At 40.3% G+C, this 24,849-nt stretch overlaps 1 protein-coding gene across 1 annotated transcript in view; it reads left to right on the top strand.

Annotated features, from left to right (window-relative positions):
* Window positions 1-12,611: 12,611 nt before the first annotated feature.
* PTN (pleiotrophin) overlaps window positions 12,612-24,849 on the top strand; it is a gene marked incomplete at its 3' end in the record, with an annotated part of 97,347 nt that continues 85,109 nt past the window's right edge. The window contains exon 1 of the mRNA XM_079711460.1: window positions 12,612-12,673. The remainder of the gene's footprint in view (window positions 12,674-24,849) is intronic.

Genomic DNA, 24,849 nt, shown 5'->3' with positions numbered 1-24,849 from the left:
GTAGAAGTGTTAGAGAGAAAGTTGGAGCTCTTATCAAAGGCTGTTGGTGCCCCGACATTTGCTGTCAGCTCTGAAAAAGTGGCTGTGAAACTCATTGTATCCAATCGTGGTTGGCTTGGGGCCCAGCATACAGTGGGATTTCTGGCCAGTGGCCCCGTACAGTGGGACGGCTGGCGCCTGGCCCAGGGATTAGAGAGCTTTCATTTCTTTGTCTCATTGATATTAGTCACAGAATCTCCCTTTTCATGCACAACCCAAACCCGTGCGGGGGTGGGGGGAGAGAGCAGAAGCAGAAATGCTGCAAACTCTGAGCTCTTGTACCCCAGGAATAAGAAGAACATTTCCATTTCCAACTCAATTATCCAACATCTGCATCTATTTCTTTATGCACATTTAGCAGGAAATGGATAGTTTGGTGTATCCTTGAAAGAAAAATTGCTTTATATGCATAAGTTACTGCAAGTTAGCCTTGGACAAACAAGGTACTCAGTATCTCCAGGCTTCTTTTGCTTCTCTCTCTCCCTTCCCCGCTCCTTCTCTTTCTCTCTAATGAACAAATGACTATTCTGAAATTTCATCTCAAGGAGCAATTTTGGTAAACATAATTTGTGGGCACATTTCCTTTCATTTCTAGATGTGTGTGTGTGTGTACCCTTTGCCAAAAGGTCATATGTAATATATCATTTGTTGACAGGCTTCCTTTGATTCCTTCCTTACGTGTGTGTGTGATTGTGTATTTGTGTGTAGGTGTGTGGTAGATGCTTTGCAGACCATCTGTACTAATATGTCCTAGAGCCACTTTCTCCTTGAGTCTTGGAAAATATTTTGCTGACTTCCATAGGCTAAACTTTGGTCTCAAATAATAATAATCTTGGCTTAAATATTCATGCCCAATGGAAGTGAAAGTCATTTCCAAAATAAAACTAGGGCCATGAATTACTAAATAACAACTGATCTTAAAATAAACCACAGAGCCCCAACATATCTGAACAGGATGACTCAGGCTCACATCCCTTTGCCTGATTCCCCTAAAAAAATCTTCTGATACAAGAAAGGAAATACTAATGTCTGAAGGAGGGTCTCAGCTGAGCGCATGGGCATAACCTTGCTCCTTTTCAGTATATTGCAGAACTGCCATTAGTGAGAAATTTGTTCATCTCAAGTATAAAATATGTACATTTTCTGGAAGTGGTAGAGGGAGTCAGTGAGAGACAGACAGACAGGCAGACAGAAGCGGGGCAGGGAGTGGGGAAAGAACCCTAGACAAGATAGAAATGCCTCTGTGAAAAGTTGTCACCATCTTCATCAGAGGATAAAACTTCTGCTTCCTCAGCTCTGACAGAGTAATATGATATCTATCCTTATGGGTTCCTGTTATGCATCAAATGAGAAAATATATGTGAAAGACTTTGTAAAACTTACAGTATTTAAAGAAAGTGGAGTTGCTGTAGCACTTGAAGATGGCAATATTTAAGAAAGAAAATGAAAAGATGGATTTTGTTCAGAAAAAAGATGCGTTAACTATGGACTTCCAAATTCCTAAAATTATAATAATAAATATCCAATTATATAATAATATAATAAAATATCCAATCCCATACTCAGAATAGCAGGATCTTAGATTACTTGTTCTACTATATTGTAAAGAGAAGAATATGAAGGTCAAGAGCCATTGGTGGTTTAACCAACGTCAGAAAACTAACTAGCAACAGATCACAGGAATCTGATTCTGCTCATTTTTAACCCAGTATTCTTGAGTCTGCATTCCTTCCAAATGACAACTCACTGTTTCTGTTTTTGTTTTTTCTAAACAATGAGCTCTGAGAGAGGTGTTGGAGGTGATGGAGCAGTTCATTGCCACTGTGTAAACCTGGAAAGTCTTCATGGTGCAGGAGGAACTTGACTGAAGAATAGGGTTTGGGTAAATGCAGTAGAGCAGGGAAGACCTTATCAGTCCAGAAAAATAGCAAGAAACTATGAGGCGTAAAGAAGCATGCTATGTACAGAGGCTGCTGGGGAGAGCTACCTGGCTACAGTAGAAATGGATATTGGAGACGATGAGAAATGAAGCACATTATTAATGGCCAAACTTTAGATGATGTCATTCAAATACATTTTACTTGCACTGTAAAAGTTTGAATTATTGAATCAAAGACTGACAAGGTGACAAGTTCTTAAAGGATTTTCTTTTAGTCTGTCTCCATGCTTTATACATCTGTCAGATTAATCTTCCTAAATACTGCTTGCACCGTGTCAGTCTGTTTCAGACACCGCCACGTCTCTGCAGGGTTAACAATAAAGGCAGACTCAAGATCTGCCCCAAAGTGACCTTCACTCCAATTCAAGTTTGCTCCCAGGTCTGGCCTCTGCTTCAGCCAAAATTGCCCACAAACCATACCCAGCATTTTTTCTGGACTTCATGGGCTTCCCTGGCTAGAATAATTGCCATCTCTGACTTGACTCATAAAACCCATTCTTCAAAACCAGTAAAAAATTTTCCATTTCTATTAAGTGTTCTTTAATTTTTCCTGACTTTTGCTGTGGATGCTTTTTCCTCTGAACTGAGGAAACAACCCTTCATTATAAACTCATACACATTTGTCAGTAATGCCATATGTGTAATCTCTTTGAGGACAGGGCACATGTCTTCACATGTTGCTTTGTCTTTGTGTATCCCCAGCATAAGTGCTGCCTAGATGAGCTGGTGTTGAAGCAGAACCTGAGGGTTGACTAGTCAGGCACCTACACACTGCAGACATCCTTCTTTGTTGACTATCAACAAAATATCTGTTAATAATAGGGGTTAGCAATCTAATTTGGGAAATGAGCAAAGAAAAACTGATTTCTTAAAGTGGTTTACGTTTGAGAGTCTTAGGATACAGCTTTTATTTAAGGGAAAGTACATACTTAAAGGACTTGTTACTTCATATTATCTCCTTTACACATGGATCTAGTCTCAATATAATGCAGTGTCTGCCCTAGATTTTTACGTAGTAATTTTAAAGGTTCTTTATTAGTTTAGCGAATGATGATATCGTGTTTATTAATAACCAAGCAGTGTTCTAGACATTTTAAAAGCTTAGTTTTCTTTGCAAACTTGAGAGGCAGGCACTGTTATTATCCTTATTTTTCAAATGGTAAACCAAGGCACGGGGGGTTAAATAACTTACCAAAGATCACACAGCCAGTAAGTGAAAGTCCCAGCCTTTGAAACCAGGAAGTCTGACTAGAGTCAATGTCGTTAACCACTACAGCTAGCTACCTCATTATTTGATTTTGTAAAAAATTTTCTTGAGGTCCATTTAAGAATTTTAGTTATATACAATCAAATGCACTCATGTTAAGTGTACAGTTTGAAGATTTTTAATAAATGTATATTTCCATGCAATCACCACATCAATAGATTATTTGGTGGTTCTATCAACCTCTCCCAACCTGAACTGCAGTTGCAGGCAACACTGATCTGTTTTTTGTCAATGTCGATTAGGCTAGGTTTTCTAGAATTTTATATAATATAATCATACAGTATATGCTCACAAGTGTCTGGCTTGTTTTTCTTGGTGTAATGTTTTTGAAGTTAATCCATGTTGTCGCCATGTAGCAGTAGTTTATTCTCTTAATGCTGAGTAATATCTCATTGAATGGATCTACTACATTTTATTAACACATTCAACAACTGATGGATTTTCAATTTGGGGCTATTAAGAATAAAAATGCTATGAACATTTATATACAAAATTTTGTGTGGGATACATATTTTTATTTAACTTGAGTAAATACCTAAGAGTGAAAAGTCTAGATCATATGATAGATGTATTTTTAATTTATTAAATTTATTAACAGCTGCCAAACTGTTTTCCAAACTGGTTGCATCTTTTTATATTACCACCAATGCTTAGGATTGTCAATATTTTTAATTTTAGCTCTTTGAGTAGGTAGGTAGTAGTATCTTATTGGGGTTTGAGTTTGCATTTCCTTGACAGGGCAAACAATGTTAAGCATTTCTTTCTATGCTTATTGGCATTTACATATTTCATTTTGTGATGTGTCTGTTGAGATCTTTTGGCAATTTTTTATTAGGATGGCTGACACCTGATTATTGAGTTATATGGAATCTTTAATATCCTGGATCATGATCTTTGTCAGACACATATTTTGAGAAGACAGCTGGCCCTCCTGTATCCGAGGATGTGGAACCCATGCATACAGAGGGCCAACTGCACTATGCTTCTTTATATAAGGGACTTGAGCATGGGTAGGTTTTAGTATCATGAGGGTCATAGAACAAATCTCTCCGGCAAATGTTGAGGGAAAATTGTATTTATTTTCATTGTCAGGATTGCATCATTATTTTTATGATGGCTTTCAAAGAGCAAAATTTTAATTTTGATGAAGTGCAATTTCTCAATGTTTTAATAATAGTTCGTGCTATTTATGTCCAATCTATGAAACCTTTGCCTACTCCAGAGTAACGAAGATTTTCTCCTACTATTTATCTAGACATTCTATAGTATTTGCTTTTACATTTAGGTCTATTTGGAGTTAATTTTTCTCTGTGGTGTCAAAGCTTATTCTTTCCATGTGGATATCCAGTTCTTTCAGGACCATTTGTTGGAAAGATCATCTTTTCTCCACTAAAATACATTTGAGTTTATTTGTGAATTGATGATTTTGTTCTTCATTGACCCATAAGTCTATATTTCTGCCAGTACTAAACAATAATTTTGATTATTTTTACTCTACAGTAAGACTTGATACCAAGCAGTGTGTCTTCCAAATTTGTTCTTTATTTCTAAAAATGTTTTGCCTATTTGATAGACATTTTTCCAAAGAAGATATACAGATGGCCCAGAGGCACATGAAGAAATGCTCAACATCGCTAATTATCAGATAAATGCAAATCAAAACCACAATGAGATATCACCTCACACTTGTCAAAACGGCTGTCATCAAAAAGGCTACAAATAACAAATGTTGGTGAGGATATGGAGAAAAGGGACCCCCAGTACACTGTTGGTGGGATTGTAAATTGGTGCAGCCACTGTGGAGAACAGTATGGAGGTTCCTCAAAAAACTAAAAATAGAACTATCATATGATCCAGCAATTCCACTGCTGGGTATATATCCAAAGAAAATGAAAACACTAATTTGAAAAGATACATGCACCACAATTTTCACAGCAGCATTATTTACAAGATATGGAAGGAACTTAAGAGCCCATTAGCAGATGAATGGATAAAGAAGATGTGGCATACACACACACACACACACACACACACACACACACACACACACACACACTGGAATACTACTCAGTCATAAAAAAGAATGAAGTTCTGCTCTTTGGAACAATGTATGTGGACCTATGCTTATTGAACTAGGACAGAGAAAGACAAATACTTCATATTATCACATATATGGAATCAAAAAAATAAAACAAAAGAATGTATATAACAAAACAGAAACAGACTCACAGATATAGAGAGCAAACTAGTGGTTACCAGTGGAGAGAGTGAGCGAGGGAGGGATGAGATAGGAGTATGGGATTAAGAGATACAAATTACTATGTATAAAATAAATAAGCAACAAGGACATATTGTACAGCATGGGGAAATTTAGCTTTTTTTTTTTTTTTTTTTTTTGCGGTACGCGGGCCTCTCACTGTCGTGGCCTCTCCCGTTGCGGAGCACAGGCTCCGGACGCGCAGGCTCAGCGGCCATGGCTCACGGGCCCAGCCGCTCTGCGGCACGTGGGATCTTCCCGGACCAGGGCAAGAACCCGTGTCCCCTGCATCGGCAGGTGGACTCTCAACCACTGCACCACCAGGGAAGCCCTAGCTATTATTTTATAATAACTTTAAAAGGAGTATAATCTTTAAAAATACTGAATCAGTATGTTGTACACCTGAAAATAATATAATATCATAAATCAACTATACTTCAAGGAAAAAAGGTTTTTTAATTAAAAATATTTTTTAAATGTTTTGCCTATTTGAGATCCTTTGCACTGCCATAGGAATTTTGGTATCACTTTGTCAATTTCTATAAAAAAGCCTCTTGGGATTGGGTTTGGATGGCATTTAATCTATAAATAAGTATGGAGAATTTCATCCTAACAATTTAAAATTTTCAAATCAATGAACATAACGAATCTCTCCCATTTTTTTAGGTGTTCTATAACTTTTATCAGAAATGTTTGTTGTTTTGCAGTGTATAAGCCTTTGACATGTTTTGTTAAATTTATCCCACAAAGTAGTTCATGCTTTTGATATGTACTTTTTAATATTTCATTTTCCAATTGTTCATTGTGAGAATATAGACATAAAATTGATTTTTATAATTTGTATCCAGCTAAAGACACTTTTTAGTTCTAGAAGCTTTTCTGTGCATCCCTGACAATTTTCTATGTACATACTCATGTCATATGAGAATAAAGGCAATTGTACTTCTTCCTTTTCATTATTTTTCTTTCATTTTCTGGCTTTATTTTACTGATTGAAGTCTCCAATACAGTATCGAATAAAAGTGGTAAGAGTGGTCATTCCTGCCTTGTTCCTAATCTTAGATGGAAAGCATTCACTTTCACTATTAAGTATCACATTAGCTGGAGGCTTTCTGCAGATATGTCTTATCAGAACAACGATATTCATTTATATTCTGAAGTTGCTGAGAATTGTTATCATGAATGGGTGTTGAATTTTTTCAAATGCTTTTCCTGTATATTTAATGTGTTCCTTTTGTTTCTCTAGTTAATCTGTTAAAATGGGGAATTCTATTGTTTTTGTTTTTTGTGGTACGCGGGCCTCTCACTGTTATGGCCTCTCCCATTGCGGGGCACAGCCTCCTGACGCGCAGGCTCAGCGGCCATGGCTCATGGGCCTAGCCGCTCTGTGGCACGTGGGATCTTCCCGGTCCGGGGCATGAACCCGCATCCCCTGCATCGGCAGGCGGACTCTCAACCACTGCGCCACCAGGGAGGCCCGAATTCTATTGTTTGATTTTCACATGTAAAACCAAACTTGCATTCCAGGGATAATCATCCAATTTATGTACAGTATTATATTTTTTTCTACATTACTAGTATTGATTTGATGATATTCGTTAAGGACTTCTGCATCCATGCTCATGATGGATATTGGTCTGTAGATTTTATTTTCTTGTAACGTGTGATCAAGCTCCGTTGTGTGTTCCAGGCTGGATTTTCTGGATGAGTCTGGGGGAGGCCACTGCCCAAGTCCTGCTCCTCAGCTTTGCCAGTTTAGAACCTTGATTTTTAGCAGTTCTTGACAAGAAAGACAAGATTGAGGGGCTTGAGTCAAGCTACTTAGATTCATAAGAGACTGAGTGATAAAGTGCACATTTAAAAAATTTCAGGGAGAAATTCTAGCAGGCATTGTGGGTTGCTTCCCAAATCCTTTCCACCTTTTCCTTTTGCTGGCAGAGTCTATGGCTGTGTGGCTAGGGGTCTATTCTCCACTGGGGTTTGGGCTTTCTTTATTTTAAGCCACATATGCCTGAAGCTCCCTGACCCCATATTGAAGAGAAGTGGTTCACAAATTGGAGATGCATAGTCAAAAGATGGAAAGAGGGCTAACCTGGTGGCGCAGTGGTTGAGAGTCCGCCTGCCGATGCAGGGGACATGGGTTTGTGCCCCGGTCCGGGAAGATCCCACATGCCGCGGAGCGGCTGGGCCCCTGAGCCATGGCCGCTGAGCCTGCGCGTCCGAAGCCTGTGCTCCGCAATGGGAGAGGCCACAACAGTGAGAGGCCCGCGTACTGCAAAACAAACAAATAAATAAAACAAACAAAAGATGGAAAGACCTGGGTCCTTAAAGACTTTAAAACACTGTCTACTAACCTGTGTTGTTTGTGAGATAAATTCCTGAATTACTTAAGCCCTTCTTAGTTGAGTTTTCTGTTTTCTTATCAAAAAACAGCAAAATCATTTAAAAAATTACCTGAAATTGAAGTAAGTTTTGTAATCTAGTTGCAGGGAACAAAAAATAAAAGTTTTTTTAAAAAATTACCTTTCAACTATTCCAGAGAGAGGATGAGAAATGTATTAATGAGACTTCTGTCAAACTGAGGGCATGATGAATTGTCCTTTTGCCTTCTAGCCATATTGAAGAACTCGGGGTGGTAATCAAGAATCTAAACATCCTGCCAAGCAGGCAATCCAGGGGACTTGCTGGCCAATTTTTCAGCAGGTTCCTTCACATTTTTTAACTTCATGCTGATCACACTTCTCCTTGAAGTTGTCACTGCAGAATCAGCGGCCTCATTTTCAAAACACCCTTAGGACATGTTTTGATTTCTATGACTTCAAATCATCTTGCATTTAGTTATATTTTAGCCTGGTAACACCCATGCAGGGGGCTCATTAATTACCCCTGGAGAGGCTGGGAACTGGCATGGGCAAACCAAGGTGACTGCTGACAGGCGCTTTTGGGGGCAGAGAAAGTATGAAAGGGTAAATTTCGGATTAGTTATTCTTCACGAGAAACAGGGACACGCGGAAGAAGTCTGGACAGTGGATTACTGCTGTAGCCTCCTAACTGGGATCTCTGCTTCCACCTTTGCCCTCATGTGGTCCATTCAACACAGCAGAGAGACCCTGTTGGATCAGAGTCCCGTTCTGCCACTCTTCACGGCTTCCCACCTCATTCAGAATAAAAGTGGAATTCCTGTGTCCTTGCGGTGGACACAGGCCTTGCATGATCTGGCCTGTTACCTTCCTCATCTCCATGCACTACGTTCCTGCCCCAGTGACCTCCCCATGGGTCCTCTATCACAACCAGAAAAGTCAGACCTTCGAATTTGCTGACCTTTGTCTGGAGGTCCTTCTCCCCAATATTTGCTTAGTCAGCTCCCTCACCTCTTTTAAGTCTTCACTCACATTTTGCACCAGAAAGTTTTTCCTCCCCCAAATTGATGATTTCATCTTCCTTCACGGTCTTTTTTTCCATGGCACTTATCACATCCTTAAAAAAATTTAATTCCTTAATTAATTTCATTTGCCTGTTTATTTATATAAACAAAAATGTAAGCTGTATGAGAGTAGGGCTTTTCATCTGTTTCTGTCCATGGCTCTATTCACTCAAAAACTTAAGTGCCCAGGGAATGTCAGCTAAATAAATGAAATGACTTGAAATCTTAGATCAACAGACCCATGACTGTGACACAGGAAGAAGCTTGGATTTGAAGTTGCACATTTTAGAGTGCATTAGAAAACATCTTCTCTTAAACTTTGGTGTACGTGCTGGGCTAATATCAATCTCATAGACTTCTATTTCTTAAAAAGAAACTCTCTTTAATCTTCCTTTATATTTTTAAAATACAGTGGTTAAAAATGGTAATTATGGCTCCTTCCAGCCATTATCATCTCTAATTAAGAGCCTGGGAAGCATGGTGGTGATGATCATGGAACAATGTGAGTGTACATAATGCCAGAGAGCTGTACACTTAAAAATCATTGTATATTTTACCACAATAAAAAGTAAAAATAAATTAAAAAATTTTAAATTAAAAAAATGCAATGGTTAAGAATGTTTGTCAGGGTTTCTCAATGTCAGCTCTATTAACATTTCAGGCCAAATAATTCTTTGCTGTGGGAGCTGTCCTGTGCATTGTAGGATGTTTAGCAGCATCCCTGGCCTCTACTCACTACATACCAGTAACAACCCCTCCCCTAAGCTGTGACAACCAAAAATGTCTCCAGTCATTGCCAAATGTTCACTTGAAGGCAAAATTGCTCCTGGTTGAGAACCACTCATGTAAATAATTTTCACATGTTACTATTTGAATAAAGGGTTATATTTTTGATATAACATGTAATGGAGTGGAAATCGTGGGGATCTCATGCTTACTTTATCAACCCTATAGATAAACACCATACTGGCAGCAACATGTTACATTTGTAGATGTTAAGATAATGTTTAAGAAGGCAGAGAAAATGGATAACTCCTTGTTTAATAGCCTGGAAATTTCACCCCTATGGAGTGAGAGTGAATATGGAAAGTCTCTTTCAGTAAAGGGTCTGGGAAAAATAATAATAAAAAGTGATAATGTCCATTCCTCCACAATTTATACAGGTAAAATCAGATTAAAACAAACATTGCTGTATTTCATTGGGTAAATGGGATCACAAAAGGGAAACAGGCAACAGGAAGTCTGTGTGTAGAAGGAAGATAGTTCCTTAGTCATTTATTTCATTTGAGGATGGTGTGTGGCAGGTGTATGGAGAGTTTGGTTATGGGGACAGACTAGAGGTGTGTAAGTGAATTTCTGATGCCTCTGCTTTTGAAAAAATGGATGGATTGATTGACTGATTCAAAGCACTGCTTGTAGAGACAGCTCTTCGTCCCCACCCAGCTCCTCCATGGTACACTTGTCTACATAGCCCTCAGAGTCCCTAAGTCCCTAAGAACTACTTCCCACAAAACAATGTTTCTTATTTTGGGGTTTAGGTTGAGTTCAAAGTACATGTAAATTTTAAGAGTTATATAAGGCACTTAGGCCATCATCAAAAAATCTACAAACAATAAATGCTGGAGAAGGTGTGGAGAAAAGGGAACGCTCCTACACTGTTGGTGGGAATGTAAATTGGTGCAGCCACTACGGAGAACAGTATGGAGGTTCCTCAAAAAACTAAAAATAGAACTACTTTATGACCGTGCAATCCCACTCCTGGGCAAATGCCCAAAGAAAACCATAATCCAAAAAGATACATGCATCTCAGTGTTCATTGCAGCACTATTTACAATAGCCAGGACATGGAAGCAACCTAAATGTCCATCAACAGAGAAGTGGATAAAGAAGATGTGTTATATATATACAATGGAATATTACTCGGCAATAAAAAGGAACGAAATAGTGCCATTTGCAGAGACATGGATAGACCTAGAGACTGTCATACAGAGTGAAGTAAGTCAGGAAGAGGAAAACAAATATGGTATACTATCGCTTATATGTGGAATCTAGAAAAATGGTACAGATGAACTTATTTGCAAAGCAGAAATAGAGACACAGATGTAGAGAACAAACTTATGGAAACCAAGCAGGGAGGGGGGTGGAATGAATTGGGAGATGGGGATTGACATGTATACACTACTATGTATAAAGTAGATAACTAATGAGAACCTACTGTATAGCACAGAGAACTCTGCTCAATGCTCTGTGGTGACCTAAATGGGAAGGAAATCTAAAAAAGAGGGGGGTTATATCTATCTATCTATCTACCTATCTATGTATCTATATATATATATCTAATTCACTTTGCTGTGCAGCAGAAACTAATGCAACATTGTAAAGCAACTATATATACTCCAATAAAAATTAATAAAAAAAGAGTTATGTAAGGCACTTAATAGATATTTATCAAACTGAATTAAAAGGATGTTACCTCAGAACTATAGGAAATGGAAGTATATTTTGCAACCACATTTGGGGTGGGCGCCATCAAATGATAAGCTGAAAGGAAGTAAAAGGAGCAAGACGAAAAGCAGGAAAAAACGGATGAGCGGAGGAGAACCTCAAAATTTCCTTTTTGAGAATGTTTGGGTAAATTTGTTTTATACTTAATCATGTTTGCGCAATACTTTCATTTATATCACAGATACTCATCTGTGTGTTACTTAAACAATCCTAGGTATATTACCTTAGCTTCTTTCCTCATTCGAAGAAAAATGTAATTCCAGAAAGACACGGAAGCCCAGCCTCTGAGTTTTACAAAACTCGGAGTTCGAGCTACGTTCGTTAATCCCCTAAATTCTTGGGTGTCAAAGGCATGTCACTAAATAGGTCACTAAATGTACCAAGGAAGCCAGAAAAGGAAAGAGCCCCCTAAAGGAACGTGGCATTTAATTGGGAACTTTCAGACATCTGTCACTCTGTGACAAGCGCAAAAAGTCCTTTGCACATGTGGTGACGCGCAGGTGGGATGGGACTGACAGCTGAAGTGACAAGCTGCGCGGGGGGCGGGCGATAGGCGTGGGGGCAAATGAGAGCCTGGTCTTGAAGACTGCTTTTCCACCCTGAGTATCATTTAAAAAGAATCGCCGGGGGCCCAAACTGTAGTTTAAGATGCCATCAACCGTCCATTTAAGATGCGCTACTTGATAAACTGGGGTACGCACCCACCTAAAGGAGAGGTCATGCACAAAGTTTGGGAAAGAGATATTGCATCTGTCTCTGCTAAAAACGAAACAGGGCTTCATCCTCTGGCCTCTGGGTTCAAATCCGCGTGCCGGCGCGGGTGGGGAGATACTGCCCCTGGTGAACCCTGCTTTTAATAAGTTTCCCAATCAGCTCTCGAGGGAAAGGCGCGCCCCCCCACCCTCGCCCAGCCCTCGCATTCTCCCTGCCAGCTCCTCTCCTCCCTCCCATTCTCCATTTCCCTTCCGTCCCCTCCCCGGCAGGGCGTGCTCCACTCCGAGGCAGGATCCGTCTGGTTCCCCGCCTTCCCGTCCGAAAATCCCGCCAAGGGAGCCGCAGAGCAGAGGAAAAGCCAAAGTGGGGAGAGGGGAAGAAAGAGACCAGTGAGCCGCCGTGCGTGCCGGCGGCAGGGAGAGGCGCGGCCGCGAGCAGCAGTGACTCGGGTACCTGGACTCCGGGCAGAAAACCTCGCCCCGACCAACAAAGGCAGCCTGAGCGCACGCGGCACGTTTGCAACTCCGAGTAAGTGGAAGGGAATGCGCGGTTCCTCCGAGGGCTCTCCGATCGACTTCCCCTTCGTCCTCCGCCACTTTTCTGGGTGCCCGCGGATGACCGTGGTAGGAGTGGGAGAGGGGCTGCTGGTGTCTTTGCTGGTGCGGCTGCTTTCAAAACTGATTTGCTCCAGAGGCATATTTTGGGGACGTCTGGTCAGGATGGTCAGGGTGCCTATAGATGGGTGGAAGGAAAGAAGCTTTTGTGATGTTATGTGCGCATTTGGACTGTGTTCCTGCTTCCAGCGGAATGGAGAACATGCAGGGGCTTTGCTCTTTGTAAAACCTGAGTTAGTAGGTGTGACTGTGGCTGGGTAGAGAAGAGAGAGACAATCAGGCAGCCTGAGCAAGCGGGGCTCATTTTCCCATCCTTCCCCTGCCTCCTGGATTGCCCCAGGGCTTGCCAGCTGATGCGTCTTAGCTGGCATTTCTAGGTACCAAGTGGGGGCTTGTGCCTCCCAGCGCCAGCTGACCTTGCGGGTCCCTCGCAGAGCATCCGGGCACTCCTTGTCCTGCCTGCCAGCCCAGGAATGGTTCTAGAAATGGTTACGTCCAAAGTTTAAAAGACACACCTTGAATCCCATTTCTCATTTGAATAATTTTAAGAACTGCCCTGTACAGAGACACTTGAACTTTTTATTTCACCCACATAAAGCTAGGGTATATTAATTACCAATCTGCTAGATTCTTAGTTTCTGAGTTGATGTTTCTAATAAGTTAAAATATTTTAAAAGGGAGGAATGTATTCAACTCCTTCCCTTCTCTACTTAACACACAGAACATAATACTTGCTCCCTCTTCAACACACACACACACACACACACACACACACACACACCTTTTTCTTTAACAGAACACGCAGGAACACCAGAACACACACTGAGTTTATCTACACTCCTGTTAACTCACCCCTACCTCTGGTAACAGCTGCTCTGTAAGTCTGGGGGATACATTGAAAAAGTAGGAGTGGCATGTGGTGGGGGGAGGTGATGGCTGGAGAGAATGAACAATTCGAGAGAAATCAAAGTTCCAGTCTTTTGGCATCTTTTGCTTTCATCTGGAGGGTTATTTAGGCATTTTGCTTTAACAACTTGAGAAAGGTGACCTACGGGTGTGTGTTGGAGGGAAGGGCCTGGGAGGAGGTCCAGGAACTATCAAGAGGAGATTTCAAACTAATGATATAACGAAGCCATTTCATGATCTCAGGCAAATGTGGAGTTGACGAAACAGCAAAGCCCTTTTTAGCCCCTTGATCATCTGGGGATGAACTGATATTTGAAATATTGAAAGGTAATGGGAGTGAAACAAAAGAGGTGTCTCCCAGCGTAGAAAATAAAGCTTCTATTTTCCATCTTCATTATGTTCCTTTTTAAGTAAATTATGCATTCTAAAGACGAAATCATTTAAAAAAATTTTATAGTTCAGTTAAATTCAAAGAAAATTGGATATTTTCTTTTTTCCTCCCTTTGGGAAATGAGTTATTTTAGAGTGGCAATATTTGTACTTTCTCATTTAAATTAGAGGATGGGCTTTTGAAAAATAATGTTGTGAAAAAAACCTCTAATACCATTATTTTGTGCTGTAAGAAACTTTGGTGCTTTTTATTCTCTAATCGTATTTTAAATCTGTAGAAGTTCATCTTTCCTCTCCTCCTGTTCCCAGCCCTCTTTTAAGACATTTTTTTTTTTTTTTATCATTTAGGGAAAGGCCTCTATAAGGAACACCCACCTGAAGCCATCCTTAACGCATTAGGTGCTGTGTTCCAGATGCTTGCTTGTCGGTACAAATGTATTATATTTTCAAAGCTAGAGTGTGAGAGGAAAGAAACTACAGTTAATATGTGACTTTTTATTATCTGACTTTTTGATGCAGTATTATATAGAATGAGGATGATAACATATATTTAAAATACTTATAGTACAATATATTATGTTTATAATACATTATTTTGTGGTTTCCTAGACCTCTTTTCATGGTATTGGGTATAATAAATTTACTGATTTATTGAAAAATTCCATGTACCTATTTAGTCTTCACATATAGCAACATGTGGCAGAACCCACATTTTTTAATGAACATTTTTGATGTTTTTACTCTAGAAAAGCTAGTGGCCTGGTTTGAATTTTCACAGAACCTGATTATTGGAAATAACTTGAGAGAAATAAGGTCCCCAAATAATTTAATCACCTTTATCAATAAAATCAATCTTAGAAATTAAGTATTTGGGGCTTAACTATTTTTTTCCTTTTGAAGATACTCTTGCTTTCTTATTTAAATGACATTCTCATGTGAATTCTGATCATATTCTTATTTGCCATGTGGTATTTTATTACTATTCAAAATTTTCTCAGGAGACTGAGTTTGGGTGGCTTGTTTGAAATGGTGTATGAGTTAATGGTGGGTTGAGGGCCAGTAGTTAGAATTCAGATTCTAAATTCCAGTTCTCCCAACACTTACACTTTTTAATATGGTGACATAGTGAATAGGATGGCTGTCCTTGACTTCCCTCCTAAAGGTAATGCCCAAACTGAGACCTCCCAGGGTGATCAGGGTGCAAGCTGGTTTACACCTGCGTGCAGGTCAGTCCCGTTTAAAGAGATGCTCATCTTTAAGCATCAGGTGAGTCAGGCCTCCCAACAGCCCTTGTTTGGATACTGAGTGGAGCTTCTCTAAGGGTGATGAATGTTGTCTCTTTTGGCTGCAGTTCTAATGAATAATCAGAGAACTTTTGTTTCCTTTTGACACAAAACCATGTCATTGCCCTGGGGTAAAATAATATTCAGATATGGAGCTTCTCTTTACAAGCTGAGCCAGCTTTTTTCCTTCCAGAGTCAATTGGCTTGAGTGGAATTTGGGCCACAGCCTCACTTTGGAAAGTTCTCCATTCTTGACGTTTATGGTCCATTCAATTTTCTATCCACTGGGCCATTTTTCCATGCACTTCTTGCCAGTCTTGTATGTGGAATAGATTTCCACATGGCATAGATGTCATACGATCTTTCTAGATTGTCAAATATAACAAGCCTTTTGTTCCTCCCTATTTTAGTATTTGGTAAATGACAAGTTAAGATTTCTGTGGTTTAGAAGGATAACTATAATGTAACATATCAGAGGGCATTATGATTATGGTAATATTGCAGATTTGATTATGTAGATCACATTCACCACAAATCCCTATTTCTTCAAAGTAACAGGGAATACAGTGAATAGTTCATGCTTAAGATATTTTGAGAAATAATTTAATTTTTTCTACTGGGTTTTGTTTTGGAGCCATTTCTTCATAGTAGGTTTAGATAAAGTGATATTTCAAATAAAAACATCATCATAATGAGTTTCCTAAAAGCAGAGTTCTTAGATTCTGAAACTTCATAGTTAGTGAAAAAAATCTATTGTTACATATTAATCTTGAATGAAGTAAGTCATAGTAACTGACACTTGGGCTCTTAATTCTAAGAATTGTGCTCATTAAAAACCAAAACATCATTGTAAGGCACAAATAGCATTCTGTATCTCTCACCTTTTATTCCCACTTCTTCCACTTTTTATACTGAGATATGAGATGACTGTCCTTCAATGAAATCACAGACATGGAGGGAACGATAGCCAGTCTTCTACCTTCAGCTGTGGAATTTAGGTGAAACTGAATGAGTCTGAGATTAACGGCGCCAAGGGAGGGTTTTCCCAGGCAAATCCTCCCTCTAGTGGCGCTTTATTTCTCCCCTCCACCCACCCTTCCGGCGACTTCAGTTCCTCCTTTCCCAGCAGCGCCAACACTGGAAAAGCACATCATTTACCTCTTGGAATTACTCACTTTTACCACCAGCTCCACCCCACCCAGACCATGCACCCCTAGAAGGCAGGGACTCTCTCATTCCTCTCAGAACCCTAGCATATCTAGAGTGAGACCATTGAAATGCTCAATGAATATCTGATGAATGAGTGAAAAAATAAGTAAATGACTCTGAATACCATTTTCTCTGCTCTTCCTCATGTTCCAAGGACCTTGACTGCCTTCTATACTCAATCCCTCTATACATCACCTGGTACCAATTTCCTGTTTAAACCCAAGCACCCCATTCTCAACCTTGAACCTCTAGAAGAAGGCTCTCCTGTCTTTTCCTCTACCTCCTTAATTGCAAACATCATATAGGTCTGCCAGTTCTCTGGAGTGTCTTCCTAATCATATTTCACCTTGTTCATTTTAAGGCTCTCGACCTTGCATGGTCTCTGACTCACCTGCGTAAAGGAGAAGGAAACCTTACCTCTTCTTTAACAAACTGTGTTACTCAAAGCCTTAAGACTGAGCACTTGGGACATTATTTTCATCATAACTTCACTGTGGTTATAGGCCTTTGCTTTTCAGAACTAATAACATTTATTTTCTCATCATATTTTCATAACAATTCTACTTAGGTAGGCTGAACAGGATTTTTTTTAACTATAAGGATACAAATTTAAAGAGGTTAAGATGACCCCATTATTTAATACAAGAATCTTGACGATCTTAAAAGATCTTAAAATTCCTAGTTTGGATATTTTTTCCCCTCTATGGTATAATGCCATATCTTCCCCTGACTAATTAATTTTCTTTCTCAGTTGCCTCTCATGTCAAACCTAAACTCCAGTGTATGTACAGTAAGCGGCCAAATCACCCAGCGTTGTGGTTTCCTTTCTTCGGTGTTTATCAGAATCACTGGAGTCATGTCTTAGCGTCCAGATGCCTGGAGCCCATCCCCAGAGATTCTGATTTAAGAGGTGGAGTCAAGGAAGATGGACATGTGACAGGGCACCTGGATGCAGGTGATGTATTAGAAACATTAGCTGTAAGGCTCCAATATTTGAGCTCTAAGTTTAAAGAAGTCAAGGTAAACCACAGCTACGCTTCTTACTAGCTGTGTGACCATTAGCAAATACCGTGGTCTTTCTTGCTTCAATTTCCTTATCCCTAAGATGACAGCACTAATACCTCCTAGGATTGACATGAATATTAATCTAGAAAACGAGTGTGAAGGACAGAACCCAGAGTCTGACTGCTACGGAGTGTCTGATGAGGATAATGGAAATGCTGATTATGGGGATGCAGCCCTGCCCCCCCCATGAAAGTCCACCCTTGCTTTTCCTCCCCCACTGCTCTATTTCTCATGTCCAGCTGGCATGAGAAAACAAACAGAAACCTAGCTGAGACCTTCTTCTTCTTGAAATGCTTCTGCCCTCTATACTCTCAGACTGTTCTCTCTAAATGCAGATCCAAAACCCATTCTGAAAAGAAACACACGGAACATGTGATCGTGCTCCAGGCCCCAGGGAATTTGACATGTAAGGTCCCCAAATAAGACTGTTGACCTTGGCCTTTCCTATAGTGTCTAGGAGAGCACTTTGCCTACCGGGCACTCCCAAGCCAAGGTGCAGCCATCTCATTGCTGATGTTGGTGACATCCATAGCCATGTGCTCTGGCCCTGCTGCCATTATGGAGCCGTCAGCTCAGAGGAAAGAAGAGTTCAGGTTTGGATTCGGGAGCCTGCATTTTTCTCATTGCAGTTCTGCCGGATGCTGAGTATGTCCCTGTATCTCCTGGAACCTCAGGGTTTTCATCTGTAAGCTGGTGATGATGTTCATGATGATGGTGTTGATGACGATGGTGATGATAGATGCTTTGCCTGCCTCATGGGCTGGTGGTAAAGGTAGATCGTAACAATGCACTGTTTATAAACTGTAAACTGCTACACTAAACATAAGCTACTGTTAATAAAATCAGCAGAGCCAGTACTGCCTGTCTCTTTCCCCAGCTCTGCTGCTTGTCATTATCATTTTCTCAGGACCCCTAGAGATTGCCTAAGATGCTGAAAGGTAAGTTTGACCAGATGAAGTGAGTAGGAGGAAAGATGTGTGACAGGTGTGAAGAAAAGGAAATCGGAGTCAGAGTGAAAAAAAAAAAGTGAGTAGACAATTCTAAAAAAGGTTAAACTAAAATGGTTATGAATTGTTTTACTAAATATTATGTTATAGGGCTTCCTAAGAGTTGTAAAGGATGCATACCAAAAATTTCAATCGGTTATTCTCACTAAATTTAGGTTTTTACAATTCATTAGCAGCACTTTGTTTACACTATAGCCGTGCTTCTCACACTTCAATGTGCGTGTCAGTCACCTAGAGATCTTGCTAAAATGCAATTCTGATTCAGTAGGTCTCTGGTGGACTCTCAGGGTCTGCCTTTCTAACAGGCTCCCTGGCGATAGCAGCTGCTGGCCTGGGGACCTCACTTTGAGTGACCAGTCACTAGTGTTTATTTCCATAAATTGGGAGAGCAGGCAAGAAATCAGAACTCTCTAATCATGAGATGCATAGCTTGAAACACACAACGAAGGTCATTGACAATAACACTTCCTACTATGTGCAAAAGCTGATCACTCCTGTATCTTCATGTGCAAGTCATATTTACAATGTTGGATTATTTATAAAAGAAATTTGCAGTCACCATCCAAATTGCTATTGACTTGACTGAGCCCCTTAAGAATACAAGGCCCTCTGTCAGGTGTGATCTCAGGCCTCTTACCTGTGCTTCTTGTGGAGCCTTCCCCTGCGAGGGTGTAAGTGAGCCAAATACTGCCTTCGTAATAGTGTTTAGGAAACTTCATTCTTACGATGAGAAGGATGTAATGTAATACGCTTTCTGAATGCTAGAGTATTCTCTTAGTTAAGGTTTGAACATCTGTTTTTCCCTTGGATGTGCCCTTCCACACCATAAGGGAAGTAAAGCAGGGACCATCCATCTGTGTGGCTTCCTGGGAGATGCTGGGCTGCCTAAGGAAGGAGCCAAGGGCTCTTGCCTCGGAGTTCAAATTCAATCAATAAGGAACATATCTCAGTAACAATCTTAGGTGACAGAGAAAGTCTCCACTCAGGATAAAACAAATGGAGACCATGTAAAACTTTAAAATAATGTTTTCATAATGGCCTTCCTTATTTGCTAATAATATGGCCTGTTCTAAACCTGCCCATGGGATTATTGCTCCCCATAGCAGAGAATCATCGCTAAAGTTGTAACACATAGTGACCTTCATTTCCGAGCATTAGAACATCCGAAGGCTTCCACTGAGCATCTTCCAGTTGGCCAGATGGGGTGTCCATGTTAAGTCAGAAGTTGGATCTTTGGCTTAAAAAAATATCCTGCAGCTTTGGAGAATCTTATGCAAGGGCAAATTTAGTTCTTCAAAAAATATTTTCTATAGAATAACGTTGCCTTCTGGGTACAGTATATTTCTTTAGATATGGTCCAAGGTGATCAAATGAGGAAGCCTGAAGCTGCTATAGGAAAGAAAGCAGGGAGTTTATTACGTTATTTTAACTGGTGGAGGTACTTAAGTTTTGAAACAATAATATAAAGCCTTTCTTCTCATCCTCTTTTCTTGATTACAATATATAGTTAACTGTTAAATTCAATGCCTCTGGCAAAACGCAGAATCTTACATACAGCTCAATTCATTTCAGACTTGTGAAAAGTTTGATTAATTTTAATGATGTGAAAAACAATAGGGTTTTTTCATTATTATGTTTGTTATTAGGAAAACACAAATATATACCTGGAGAAACACATTATTTTTTCTCATTCTAGAAAAATGTCCATGCTACAAGAGATTAAAATTTTTTAAGTTATGAAGAAGGAAAAAATTGGCTTATAATCCTGCTCAAAATGGACACCACTGTTAACACTCTGATACACTTTTATAGTTTTTCTGATTTGACCTTTGAAAATAGTTGTACAAATAATTGTGTGTCCTGCTTTTTAGATCAACATAGTAATCGATGTATGCTATATGTTTATAGCTTTCACACATTAACATGTGCATTTGTTTCTGCTAAGTGGGCCAATTAAGATGGAAATTCAATTTATTTAGCTTGACATGGGTAAATATGAATCATTAAAAAAAGCTTAGTAAATTAATCTGATGAACTCTCATTAAAAAGTTGGAAATAGAAAAATGCAAACAAACAAACATAATCCCATGAAGCAAACAAAAAATCTCCCAGCAAAGGATGCGCTGTTTAGATGGAACAGATAATCTTGTGGACCTTAGTGTGTACAAATTAAAGGTCAAGCTGAGTAAATATTATCTTCCATTCTTAACCTTGAGGACCCTTCCAGATGCATATCCAGGGGTAAAAGTCTCCCCAGGGAAGTCACAGCTGCCTGATCCCACCCAGGTCCAATCTCACCCCCTTAGCAGGTCCCAGGAACCTGGGGAACTTCTGAGCTGCTCTGGGCTAAGAAGAGAGGGCCTAATGAAACCTGCAGGGGCAGCAAACCTCTTTGATGCACGTCACTCCAGGGCTTGGCACCCTTTGGGGAATTATTTATTTGCTCTATTATTATTTGGAATGAATAGTGTACAGATTGGCTCTAGTTTAAAGTGAGTCAGATCAAATTTGGGTTTGTCAACCGCACTCTTGTTTGTAGAGGAGGGGTGGAAGGCTTTTACTGTCCATGCCAGTATTGGGATTCCCACCAACTGGAGCCTGAAATGATTTCTAGCCTTTTAAAACAGTGGTTTGAGTCTGATGGTTAGGGATCACAGAGTTTGCCCTCTGATATATGATATCTGGGGATTTGAAGATGCACTTCAAGGCTGTCATAAATGAATGTGGTTTGGAGAAACAGATCAAAAGCAATTTAGCAGGAATAAGTGGGTAGAGGTGGATTTCTACCAACTTCTCTCTAACTAGATCCACATTTCCTAAAAGCAAGCTAACTGTGGGTTTCCAACATCTCATCCAGTGATGTTCTCTTGCAAGAGGTTAAAATGAGAGCAGTTAACTTCAAAGGCAGCAGAACCAAGAAGACAAAAGAAAGAGAAGTGGACTTGAACTGAGACCTTAGGGAAAACATCCAAAAATCTGATAGACAGAAGCCAAGCATGAGCTTGGGGAGAGGAGCTTCAGACCTCAGAGGAAACTCTACTAGATAGTGCTGAGGTTTCCTCCACTCCGGATGAACGGCTCGGCAACTCTCTTTGGGCCCTTTTGGCCCATCCGGCTCTGGTGGGGTTCGTTAGGAGATTTCTCTCCAGTGGATTTGTCTTGTTTGCTTTCTAAATCTCTTAAGCTCTACATGCCTCTTAGTATAAAAATGCCAAGAAGTCATTCCAGGACAGGAACCAGCCTGTCCCCTCCTCGTTCCTCGCAGAGGAAGTATTTGAAGGCAAAACAGAATCAGTTGTTCTAGTGAAGAGTTGCTGCCTCAAATAGGACTTGAGCAATCTTGGATGCAGGGCCATGACTTAGACAACCTGGTCACTGGAGTCAACTCATCCATAAAGTTTACACTCTCCACCCCATTGTTTCCATTCATATCTCCCCCACTCTTGCGGGGGGATCATGAAAGGAGACCAAGGAAAAGACCCAGAGGCTCCCTTTCATGGGCACAATAGGATCCCTCCAGGCCCAGGGCTTAGCTACACACACACTAGTTAGCTTCCTGGGTTAGTTTTCTACCCTGACTTCCATTTGCCACCTCTAATGTGTAACATTAAATATCTTGTTGAAATCAGAAAAAAGTTTAAACTTGGGCATTTCTATTAAAAATTGTTTAATTTTATTTTGAAGAACAAATATTATTTCCTTGCCTCCTTCCCATCTCAAATTGACCCCTTTCCTTGTCTAACTTCCAAGTCCATACCAAGGTATAGCCAGATTTATCATCATCTATTGGAACTTGAGCAACTATTGAAAATAAGTACAGAACAGAGGAAGGTGTGACCACTCTTCTTAAGGTGATTTTAATGTTTCTTTGGTGAGGAAGATCAGCCTAAGTATTAGGGGCTGTTTTCCTCAAAAGGGAATAGATTTCACTACTCATCTAATGCGACATGGGATTGCTTATCTCTATTCTTGGTGGAATTTAAGCAAAATCACACATTGTCCCTTGAGAATCTTCAAATATTTGTATCTACTGTGACTCCTAATGCTGCAGTGAGATTGGAGTTCCTGTGGGGAGGCCAGGAACCTCTGAATTGGAAGAGGTGAGAAATGTGACAGTTGAGTGTAGGACAGTTAGTAAAGTTTTAAGGAGCAAGTAAAAAAATTCTCTCCCAGAAGGTGGAAATGGAGAAACTATGAGACTGTGGCTTATCTGATAAATTTGACTTTTACTGAAATGAGGATGTGGACATACCCAATGAGGAGTGCCATGTGCAATTGAGGGACATTTAAGGTACATCCTAGAAAGGATAAGACATGGAAATATTGACTGGTGTTTCCTGAAGTAAATCTGCAGATCTTATAATAGATTCCTCAAGATAGCATCTAACTGATTTTATTTCCATTTGTAGGTCTCCATATGAAGATGCTTCAATTATTAAATCATTTTGGGTTGTCTCCCCTTTGTATTTAAAGGAAGTCACGATATTAATTCTGAGTTTCAGTGGTCCTGCATCTTCTCACTGAACCTCTCTGTTCTATACTGTACTGCTAGACAGTTGTTTCTAGTTCTTTCACGTTACCACTACCCAAATAACAAATGGCACATAGTAGGTACTCAGTTCATGTTTATCATTGCATAGAATTAAGATAACCTTTCACCTAGTTCCTACTCAATTTCCCCTCTCTCCTGCAATCTCCACCAACCCTGGCAAGATTTAACATTAACTGGCTGCCCTAACCAAAAACTGTGATGTGAGCAATCGTTTTCTTTGGCATCTCTAGCTTTTCTGCTCCGTCTTTCAAACTGAGGGATGTTTCCATTATCAATGTGCAGGCACCCAGAGTCCCAGCTCCTGCTGTTGTATGAAGACATGATCCAGGCTTCATGCTGGCCGTGGGCATCCCTAGTTTCCCTGATGTGCTCTGGGGACACATGGCAGTATGTCAAAGTTCAGAAGCTACCAGTGCCTCTGAGGCTGTGTTCCTAGGAACTTCCAGGGCCAGGGAGGAGCCGTCATCCTCTATCACTAGCTACTTCTGGAAGCTGAAGACCTTGCTTTCTTTTCTTAGCATTTCCCTCCTTTTTCCTTTCTGAGCACAATTCCCCAACATTACTAACAATGGCAACCGAGTCTCTGAATGGTTAAGTAACTTGTCCAAGGTCACGAGGTAGTAAGAGGTAGAACTGAGATTGTAGATCAAATATATCTAACCACAAAGCTCCTAAATCACACTCTTCCACGGCCACGCCACTGGCCTATGACAAGGGCCCAGTGAGCATCTGAAGATATTTTGGTCCAATCCCTTCCTTCTTCCTCTTTCCTGTGTCCAGGAATATGCTCTCATGCTATGTATTTTATTTCTACCTCACTATGATCTAGAGAATACACTCTCTTGGACAAAAAATCCTGTTGTCAGACCAGATCTTTTTGACTGCATATTAGTGCATATTGTTTTATTCTCCATTGCTTTCTCAAGCATCGGTTTGCCTGACCTGGTGGTTCGACTGGCTCGTGCTGAGGAAGGGGAGGTGGGGAGTGAAGACAGGAGGATGTCTGGGCAATGCTCTGTCTGTTCCTCCAGGCTGCTATCACCTGACCAAATTGTTTGTTGGATTGCTGTGTTCCAGCCCCAGGGGAGGCCACAATGCCTTGTTTGTTTGTGTATGAGAGTCTCTGGCTTTGATTAGCAGCTAGCTTCAGTGCAGCTGAACATACAATAGGGACCAAAGGATGGGAAAAAAATCCTGCTACAGTTTCCCATTGGAAAGCATTCACTGTCAAGCTTGGATATCCAACAGTGGGGCACAGATGGATAGAGGCTGGGAAAGGTTAGGTGATGGATTCTCCATGCCCTGCAGCCTGTTGTGTGTGATGAAGTCGCTCCTTTACGTGAAGTATTGAGCCTGTTTACGATTAAGGTTTGAGACTGGTATTGATGTGGTTTGACGAGGGGCAAAGCCTGGAAGGCTGAAAGGCATGAAGAAGCCCTTGACAAGGGCAAGGGTAAAAACAGTGAAAAAGATGCACCTATCTTAAAGGGCTAGTCACACAGTTTAAAAAATGCCATTACTTTGGCTGCATGGAAGAGGTAAAAATAACTATAATTCTATCAATGAAGGAGGAAAGTAGCAAGTTTGTATATCATAACATAGGCAAAGTTAGTGATTTCATAACGTAGACACACTGATAATAGATAATTTATTTCTTCTCATTAAATTAAATATGATA

This window comes from Hyperoodon ampullatus (assembly GCF_949752795.1).
Source record: "Hyperoodon ampullatus genome assembly, chromosome: 9".
Classification (NCBI taxonomy): Eukaryota; Metazoa; Chordata; class Mammalia; order Artiodactyla; family Ziphiidae; genus Hyperoodon; species Hyperoodon ampullatus.
The sequence above is the reverse complement of the archived record's forward strand: the minus strand, read 5'-3'. Positions and strand labels throughout refer to the sequence as shown.